At 37.8% G+C, this 10,397-nt stretch overlaps 1 long non-coding RNA gene across 1 annotated transcript; it reads right to left on the bottom strand.

Annotated features, from left to right (window-relative positions):
• Positions 1-8,150: 8,150 nt before the first annotated feature.
• LOC110474521 (uncharacterized) lies at positions 8,151-10,106 on the bottom strand. Its single transcript, XR_002466088.2, has 2 exons — positions 9,939-10,106; positions 8,151-9,233 (listed from the first exon to the last, which is right to left on the bottom strand). It is a non-coding gene; the product is annotated as an uncharacterized LOC110474521 (long non-coding RNA).
• Between the last annotated feature and the right edge of the window lie 291 nt (positions 10,107-10,397).

Here is a 10,397-nt window from a genome sequence, read left to right on the forward strand (position 1 = left end):
GATGAGACTGTTGGTAATCAAAAACTTTATGTATAATAAAAACTAAAATGCTGTTAATGCTCTTCCATTTTGTAAAAGAATCAAAATATTCTCATATTACTCATTTCTTGGCACATACATCCACTCTGAAAATTCTACTTAAAACGTTACCTACTTGCTACTGTTCTTTTACAGCAGTTTGTTCCTGTTAATGTCTCTTGGCCCTATAATTAAAAGAAACTAAAATCTTTAAGAAGAGCTAATAGAAATCTGTGCTTTGCTAATATTTAAGAAAACAGAGAAAAAATATTATCTTTTAAAAATTGTTTGACACTGAACCTTACTCACAGCCTATTTCCAATGTGCTATTAGCTGCAGGAGACAGTTTTACAGGTGAGTTTTGCAGTCCTTTCTCTGAGGCTATATCAGATCCAAAGACTTTTGTTACATACTGTTTCATACCAAAATTATTTAAATGCTTATAATACACAATTTGAAGCAAGTATTTGAATTCAGAAATTTAAGTACACATGTCAAACCTTATGCTTTACTCTCATTTTATAATGCTTATTTTTCAGTGATAAAAGTGTGTAAAAAAAACCCCCAAAGATAACTAAATGCCAGGTGATTCCTATTAAATGTAAAAGGGACTGGAATATCATGTTACTTGTTTTGATCCTGATCCTTGAATTGAATCTCAGGATTGCATGGTCTAAGCATATCTTTTTCTTTAAAGCAGTGTCATATGATATATGTATTTTTATATATTTACAGAGAACACATTCAGAAGGAATCTAACCTTTCCTACCACCTATGCAAGAATAGGTTCAAGAATTAGCAAGAATTAGCTGTTCAATCAACAAGTTATTCATGGAAGAAATTATATGAATGATTGCATATACTGAGAGAAAAAAATGGGGATCTCGTTGAAAGATTACATGCAAGGTAAGATTGTAAGATAGGAAAAATAGAAAATTAGATCATTATTAATGCTCAAATCTATTACAGTATTCTTTACAAAGAATTGTGACTAGCAGATCCTCCAAAAGACTTCTACTTCCTTAATACTGCAGAACTCCACAGAATACTTGCTGCTGCATGCTTTTTTAAAAACATTTTCAAATAGATGCAGTGTCTTTACCTAGGAGTGTCACTTGGAAATAAAACGAATGCTGAACATACACCTTGGCCATGTTTAGAATAAAAACATGCAAAAAACCTCTATGACTACTATTAATAGTTCAATTTGTTTCATATCTTGTAAGTAACTGTAATTATAAAGGCTGGATAAGCCTCAAGTCTGTGTTATACCTTCTATTTATGTCAGAAGGTGCTAGGGATCATCTTGTAATCAGTAGTACAAATAGGAACACTGAAATATTGATATAAAAATTTCAAATTAATGTAATGACTGTGTTTTCTATTCTGTCTATACATTAATTTGAAATTCTGTTGCATCTTGCAATGTTTTCTGTTGAAGGATATATTCCAGCGTGTTTTGATCTGTGAATACTAAATTGTTCAACACTGCTGATTCCATCCTTCTAGAAAGGAATTTTCTTGTTACTGTAGTATTTCTTTGAAATACTATTACAAAATACAGTATTTTGCTGCCCAGTACTATATTATTGGGCAACAGAAGTTCTGAGCCTCAGTCATATCAGCAAGCCTGCTTTGTGACCTACAGGACGTGACTTGACCTGTAAGATTTTGCTGCATGAAAAAAGAGACACATTCCTACAGCAGAATGAAGAAAAGCATCTCCCAGGAGATTAAACTTTTCTATTAAAGTGGTATAGTGAACCCACCCAGTTAGTTTCTTTCCTATGTCACTAAATATTTTGAAGGGTATTTAAAGATATTAGCGACTCTGTCAGAGGGACCATGCAACACTATCTATAATTTCTGTTGAGTCAGTGAAGTCAAGTGTACATTTAACACAAAGCAGTGACAGGACTGTGTGTGCCCCACACTCAGCTACTGAAATAAATGTTACCAGCACTGCACACGTCAAACTGATGCAACAACAAACCATGTTTACACATGTATGTTCTGCCTTCTCCTTCTAGAACTGGAACCTGCCGCCAGGAGAACCTGCCACCCAGCAGGAATAAACTGTGCCTGGGACATCCCTGGCCATCTCTCCCTTCATGGGAAGAGCCACAGGGCATGACTGCATTCCCAATGGACTGTGCCTTCCTCAGAATCCTCAGCAAGAGGTATGACCACACAAAGACCTTTTGAGTTGAGTAAGCATAGAATACCTGACAACCCACAATGTCTTCTTCAGGTATAATCATAACTTTATTTTGAGACCGTACAAAAACATGATTTTAATATTTTGGTGCATTTAAATAAATGTACTGGACAGATCTGTGCATTTTATAAATGGCCTGATATGTCTTTCCAAAAGCAGTAAATATTCTCAGTGAGGTTCACTTACAGCATTACTAACATTTGAGTTAGCTTGCAAAACATGTCATATTTTCAGATATGTAAATGCTAAATTTTTACATAAAAACCATGTTAGTTGTACCAAAAAAATGAAGCTCTCACTCTTAAGCCAAAACAGACCCCTCTTCATAATCCCATGCAGTTATCAGCATGTCCCTTGGATTTATGACTTATGACATTCATTTACCAACAGGTGGTTGCATATCTTGCCATTTATATTTAAAGCAACAGTAAACACAACTAAAAATAAGACAAACAAAATAAAACTCAGTAGTGTTTTTAAAGTGTTTTTAGAGAAAAGCTGTGTTTATTAGCTAAGTCTTCAAGTAGTTCTCACCAGGCCCAGCAATACAGAAGAATACTGCAAGAGCAATAAGGATTTTTAGGGGCATTATGATAGTGTAATGGAAACACATCTGCCCCCAAAAGTCCCTCATTTTCCCTGCGGTTCAAAGCCATGCAGGAAGTGGTGAATGCTGTGGAACATCAAGAATGAAACTATAAAGAAAAGATTTTTAAGTTAGAACAACTTTCCAACAATACCTCATGATTTCATCATTTTCTGTTAGTCCACTGGATAGTAAAACTGTAGTTTTTCAAGGATCCTCTAATTCATTAGCTCTGGATGTAGAAAATGGCTCTGTCCACACAATAAAGTGAATTTTGAGGCAACTATCTTAGAAACACTATTATTGGTACGCAAAATACATTTTGCATGAAGTCCGGACAATACAGGACAATTTTTATTCTTTCGGCTCTCCAAAATTAAAAAAAAAAAAACCAAACAAAACAAAACCCCAGGATAATCATCATTAACTGTTGACCTGCATTTCTCATTTTTAAGGATACTTCAGTGACAGAGCAAACATTAGTTTATAGACGAAAATGATACATAATAGAATTATAGAACATCTTTCATTTTAAAGAATTCTAACATATTTTCCAATGAACTGTCTGGGCAATTTTCCACACATAGAGAAGGACCAGTCAGAGTGAAAATACAAAATGGAATACCAATTTAGTAGGCTGAATTGTCCATATTTATAAATATCATTGTAAAACACGTAGTGCATTTGAACTTTAAGTTATACCCATTCATTGGCATGTCCAATTAAAAGTTACTATTTTAAAACAATCCACACTAAATAGCACCTAACAGGCATATTTTTCACAGATTCTTGTAGCACAAAGCATAAAATATAATAATATTGTTGAAAAAAGCAATGTTCAATTCTTCACATTATTTAATACTATGTTCTGTGTAATACATTTGCCCTTTTTTGGTATTAAAATATGAAAAGTTAACTAAATTCTTTTCTCAGGTTCCAGAAATTTTAACATGAACTCATTTGCAATTTTTATGGATGTAAATCCAGTGAATTCAGTGGAGATACTTCTCGCTTACAGCAACATCCAGGCATCTACTGACAAAGGTGTGTGTGATTTGTAATAGGCCTTTGATTACAAAAATATCTTTAATACAAACAGCAGCAGCATCAAAGCAGAAAGCAAGATTTTGCTGACCATAAACCTGAAATTTTTAACAGCAGCAATGTGTGACAACTAGAATTGCTATTTCAATACAATTACTGCATTCACTTATTTTTCCTGATGCACGTGGGCCAGCCCTGAAACAGCCTGAAATTATTTTTCTCACCTTGTCCTACAACCTTGCTTTGCCAATACATGCCTTGTTGTAGATGACAAAATACATTATATATTTTTGGGGGGGAGGGGGGCGTGTGTGTTCTTAATTCTTGTCCTGATCTACAAATGAAAGTCTTTACTTAAAAAATTAGTGTCTAGATACTGTTTTATATTGGTTCATATAGAAAGGCCATGATTGCTGTAAAAGATTTGGACTGTCTGACTGAAGCTGAGATACTTCAAATAGCAAAAATGCATCAATACTACTTTATTCTGCTGAATGGTAGTCTCCCCCATTAACAGCTAAATTGAAATTAACAGTATTAACTGAAAAGATCAAAATAGTTTTGTTTAAAAGTTTTTCATACATATCAACAATGTAAGTATTCAGCATACTAGGAAATCAGGTAGGACTCAAATTTTTAAGACTTCTTTTGAGCTGAGCTAGGAGCAGGTATGTTCCAAACAGGAAAAAGAAAAAATGCAACAAAACTCTGGAGCCTATCTGTAGAGAATTAAGATTCTAATATTTTTTTAAAATGTTGGCAATTAAAGAACCTTGTATCCAACAGGGAGTCAGAGATCAGGGGTAACTTTCTGGAACCAACTGCCAACGTGTAGTCCTGTCAGCTAAACTTCACAAAGCCAGTTACCTCAGTAATGCATGGGGCTTTCTTTCTGTAGATACTATCTTTATTTACTCTGTAGGTGTTGTAAGAAAGGTCCTGAAAAAAATTCCCAAGCTGAATAAGGCCTATCCATTCACACCTGAATACAGAATCAATGCCCTTGCCCCCAGACCTTGTAAACAGGAACTGTTTGGGCATTTTGCCAACAGGCAAAACCCCCTGATTCTTTGTTTCTTTTCTCCATGTTTATGCCTTTACCAAATTCCCTACATGTTTGCACTGTTTGACTGAGAATAGCATATGGCATTGCAGCAAGGGATTAGTGTAGTTATTAACTGATGTGCACTGTGAATTGGGCAAATGATTGCTTAAATTCATTGATTTCACCAGAAGTTCAAGCCATGTGGACTGAACCACTTTTCTGCCATGTCTTCCACTACAGGTGCAAATTCCAGGTGACAGCAGTATTTTTCCCCTAATCTTTTAAACCCATTTACAAAAATCAACTTGTTTTATTTTTCCTTCATGGGCTTCTAATGCAATTTGCAAGGCAGGTAAAATTATCTTTTGAGCGATGTCTTTAGAAAATGTGCCTGGACATGCTGGTTTGTGTTTGCATAGACCTTTCTTGTGGCATGAGGTCCATGTTCTCCACAGAGAAGCAGTACTGGTGTGTAACACTGCAACAGGGAGCCAAGAACAAGGCACAGTTTAAAAAGCAGACCTTGGGGGTCTGTGGGTCTGTGTTCTTGCCCTGGAAGAACTCTGGATAACTTCCTAGGAAAGGACAATTGATTCTGTAGCCTTTAGTAAGGCAAAATTTGAATTATTGTAGGTTATGACGTGGGGTCGTTACCTCTCTGTCTCTTTTTCTGTGGCTGGATCTGAGGGGAGTCACAAAACTTTTCTGTTGCAACACGGGATCAGGAGGTGTCAAAGGTTGAGGCCTTGCTTCAGAAAATACAGGCCCCAGACCAGCCTCCAAACCATGCCACAGGATTCTGGTGGAGATCCTGATCTTTTCACTGCTTTCAATAAAATTTCAAAAGTAAACAGATTAGGCCATTTGGTAATCCTCTGCTGATTCAGTGTGTTTGTGAGCTGTTTTTTTAAAGGTTTGCTTAAAAATGCAGAAAAGTAATTCTAAAACTGTATTTTTAAATTTATTCTAAATAGGAAGATAGCTAGTAGGACTTTCAATTTTGTAAATTATAAATGCAATAAATAATTGGGGTTGATATTTCCAAATTTTTTTCAATAATTAATGACGTTTTATCTGAAGAAAAATTAATTTTTATTACAAACATACCATCTACTTTTTATCTTCTGTAAATTCCTTTTTTCATATAAAATAGCAAGATAGACTGATCCCAGGTATTTAATTATTAATACTGTGGATACACAGTTCACTTCAGGAGTCTCAGCCCTGAGGCCAGCACCCCAAGCTGCACACAAACCTGCTGGGAAAACCAGTGTGAGGGAAAGAGATCAAATTTTTATAACACAGATGTTTAGGAAATCTATCAATGTTTTGTCTAATCATCATTAATTTAAGTAACACATACAAAATGCACATACATATAAAGTTTAAAATATATACATGGTATCTATAGCGGCAGAAAATTGTTCTACTGCACACCAGAGACAAACAGGAGCTCTTTCTGTAAAATTTATTGATGGGGAAAAAAATGTGAATAAAAATATTGTATGAGGAAGGCCTACAGAAGCGTAACTGTGTTCTTTAACACTGCTCATTAATCATTTAAATAGTGTATTAATCCTATAGCTAGGTTATTGGTGCTAGAAGGAATGCAAGTGAATTTTATATATCCTCAGTAGAGAGCCAGATAGAATCTATTTTAAAAAATAATCTAAAAATAGCTGATTTACAAAGTGTGATCTTTACATTTTACTGGAAGTAGCTGTACAAAATTACGTTTTAATTTAAGAGCTTTTAAGTAACAGTTGGTATGAAGCAACTGTGGTATTTCAGCAGAACAGAGCTGATCTTTGCTGATGTTTGGATGTGTTTCTCTTTTCTCTTAAAGCAAGATCCTCACATTGATCCACGTTCTCATCTCTGATTCTCTGCTCTTACATTCTCAGAATACTACAGGAGAGACCACAGGAATTAAACCAATCCAAATCTGACAATTAGGAAGATTGGACAAGTCTGGAATGTATTCACAAACTAAGTACTAATATACTCTAGTATAAGTAAAAAAAAAAAATTCTACGGTTAAATTTTTAACCTAATTGGCTTATGAGAATTTAACCTTTCATAAATGCTGCTTCTGAACAGTATTATTTTCATGGAAAATATTAGCTAAAAAGCATATTAGCACCACAGTTCTGACCTAAGCTCCTCCAAATCAGATTTCAGTCTTAAACAAGTGAGAAATTTGTTGCACTGAGGTTTGGATACATCCTATTTCACTTTTTCTGCAATTATATTGATATAAAACGTAAAATGTTAGAATTCTGGAGAAAAATTTGATAACTCATCCTGATATTCATTTACAAAAATGTACAGATCCTGCATATAGTCATCAGATAAATCACATGCCAACAACTTTGCTTTAACAGTGTGTCACTGTCTCACTTCAGCTGAATTTCCAGGCCTTTTTGAAATACTCAAATTGATTTAGTCTGTATAGGTCAACTCTTAAAATTAACCTGACTGTAGTGACAATGTGATCACAATGTGAATGTCTGGATGTTTATGTGTAGCTTAAGCTGGCATTAAATGTCAAAAATATCACACATACATTTACACCAGCTGAGCTCCTGCATGTATGTTGTGTGAATATGCCGTATCTGTGAAACATTGTATAAATTACAAGATGTATCATGTGTTCATTCAGTGGTAAATATCTGTGCAGTATATTTGCAACCATGAGAAAGTTCAGTACCTCTACCAGTGTTTTCAACACTTTCTAGAATCCCACGAGGAAAGTACGGTTATGTAACTTTTAAGTAAAAATAATACTTCAATTCTTTAGGATATTGATACCAAAATGCTAATAGTAACATGAACTTAAACAGCTCTCTCTAGCAGGCTCAGGTTTACACTACCTTACAATAATACATTCTACAACTTATACCAGTACAAAAATTAGCAGTCTTTAAATTCACTCATAAAGACCATATACATATAGACACACATAGACACACAGAAAGGAATGTTAAAATGTTCAAGAGATACTTTGCAGCTGAATACTTTGTGGGGAAAAAAAAAAAAAAAAAAAAGAGGGAGGGATTGACAATATAAATGCTACCAGTGCTTAAAAGATTTTTTTCAAGGTATAAACTGCCTCTCCTTTTTAGGGACCATCTTTTCTCCCAATTCACCTGTATTGCATGACCATCCTTTGAAAGGTGACTTTTTCTTCAGCTTTTTCTGGCATTTTAAGAGAAAACCACCACCAACAGTTAGAAAAGTTTTATGTTTAAGTTTCAGATTTATTTTATTTTCTATCCACTTTTTTATTGCTGAAGAGAACATTAAAGATAGAACATTATTATTTATTTAAAGTGTATAATAGCCCTTTACTAAGTGCAGCAGTAGTTTACTACTAACTTTACTGTCCATTGTAAGAGCCATAATGTGCTGTTTTCTTTTGCAGAACAAAGTGACCACCAAAAGCGGGACTTTGTGGGCCAGTTGGATAAAACATAAGCTCATCTCGCCCCCAAAACCCCGACTCTGGAACCACAGCCTTCCAAGATTCAATTTGTAAGTAAAATATCTTTGTAAGATATGCCAAATCAATAGAGTCATTGCTTATAGAGTGGGTAATTTTCAGACTAATCAAAAGAGAACATTATAGCCCAGTTGCAATACACCCTCCTTCACTTTCTTGACAGCAGGAATTCCTAACAGATACTAATTGATTTTATTAATATTTTATGAACTATTTATCAAGCAGGTAAGAAGCACCTTTTCTAAGTGTCTGTAAAATGACACAGAATAACCGTAATAAGACACAGCACTCAAAATATCTATTAAGATTTCTTCTCAAAGTATGTAACAATACTGTTTCACTGTATTTCAGACTAAAGTTGACATATTATAGAGAAATACCTGTCATTTTTCTAAATTTGTTATTAGTACAATAAACTAGAAATTATTTTCACTTTACTTGAAAACAGGTCTCTTCCTACTGACAATGATAGTCTCAAGTATTCTGCTCTACACCATCATCTTACTACCCTCAATATTATGTTTCATAAAATCTTCTCTCAAAGATGAGAGAAAAAGTAGAAATTCACAGACAAAAAGGAACATATACTCTAAATCTTCACTTTATAATTCCAACACAGTTTCTATATAAAATCCATGTTTAAAAGCATTATAGCTTACACTTGGATGGTTGAAGTAGGTTAATGTTGTCAGTTACTTTAAAAGAAACTAATTACTGTCCTTGAAAAGCCACTATTACGTTCATTCTGCTTTTGATAATCAAAATGCAGAGCCGAAGAATGCTGTTCTAGCTGAACTGCTTTATAATCACCAAATACATCCTGAAAGGAAAACGAAGAGAAGTTGATAGAAATTCTGGCTAAGTAGAAATGTTTAAATAATTCCTCTTTGTATAAGACCATACATTTTAACTGACTTATTTACGGCTGTGATGATTTAGGAGGCTTTTCTGGCTTTCACACGAGCTGATCAGACGGTGCGTATCGACACCCCTCCGCACGCGCATTGGTAGTTATTTGTGCCTGGCGAAAGTCGCCGCAGAAGGCGCGCGGAGGCAGCGGGACGGTACCGGTGGCTGGACACCGTGGGGAGCGGACACCGTGGGGAGCGGACACCTGTAGCTCCCGAGGGTGCCGGCGCGGCGGCCAACCGCCCCTTCCCCGCGGGGCGCGGCGGGCCCGGCGCCCCGCCCGGCGCGCACCGTCCGCGGCCTGCGGCAGGTGGGCGCGGGGCCGCGCCGGGAGCTGCCCGGGGCCGCGCGCCCGGCCATGCGCGGCCCCGCGGCGCCGCCGCTCCCGGGGCGCCTTTCCGCCGCCGCGCTGCCTCGGCCTCGCCCGCGCGCCCCGGAGCGCGCCCGCCGCGGAGCCGCCCCATCCCCGGCAGGGCGCGGCCCCGGCTGCCCGCGGAACGGGGCGCGGGGCGGCGGCCGCACCTGCGGCCTCGGCGGGGACGTCGCGCGGCCGCGCCGCTCCCCGCGGGCCGGCGGGCGGCGCGGAGCGGGGGCGCGGGGGGAGCGCGCAACTCACCACTTGTCAGTGCCCGCGGCGGTGCCCCGGCGAGCCGGGAACGGGAATGGATCGGCGCCCGCAGCGGGCGGGGATCCCGCGCGCAGGGAGCCGCTCGCCGGGCAGGTCCCCGTTCTTGAAAGGAGACAGCCTCCGGTCCTCGCTCCGAGCCGGCTCCTTCCGTTGGCAAAATCCTGACTCATTACATAAAAAGATCACCCTGCCAGGCGCCCTGAAACATTTCTTCATCACGGTCACGCCACAAGCTAAACAAGAGGCCACATCTAGGGGAGGGGGAGAGGGGGGAAGCGGAGAGGAAAAAAAAAAAAAATCCAGGGTTTTCTTTTCTTTCATTAAGATCCTCTTCCTTGAAAAAAGCGGGGGGGAAAAAAAGTGCAGAGAGAAAAAAAAAAAAAAAAAACAAAAAACAAAGAGCAGCCGCCAGGAAAAAAAAAAGCTAAAAAAAACCCCAAAAAAACC

Source organism: Lonchura striata, chromosome 16 (genome assembly GCF_046129695.1).
Source record: "Lonchura striata isolate bLonStr1 chromosome 16, bLonStr1.mat, whole genome shotgun sequence".
NCBI classification, from domain to species: Eukaryota; Metazoa; Chordata; class Aves; order Passeriformes; family Estrildidae; genus Lonchura; species Lonchura striata.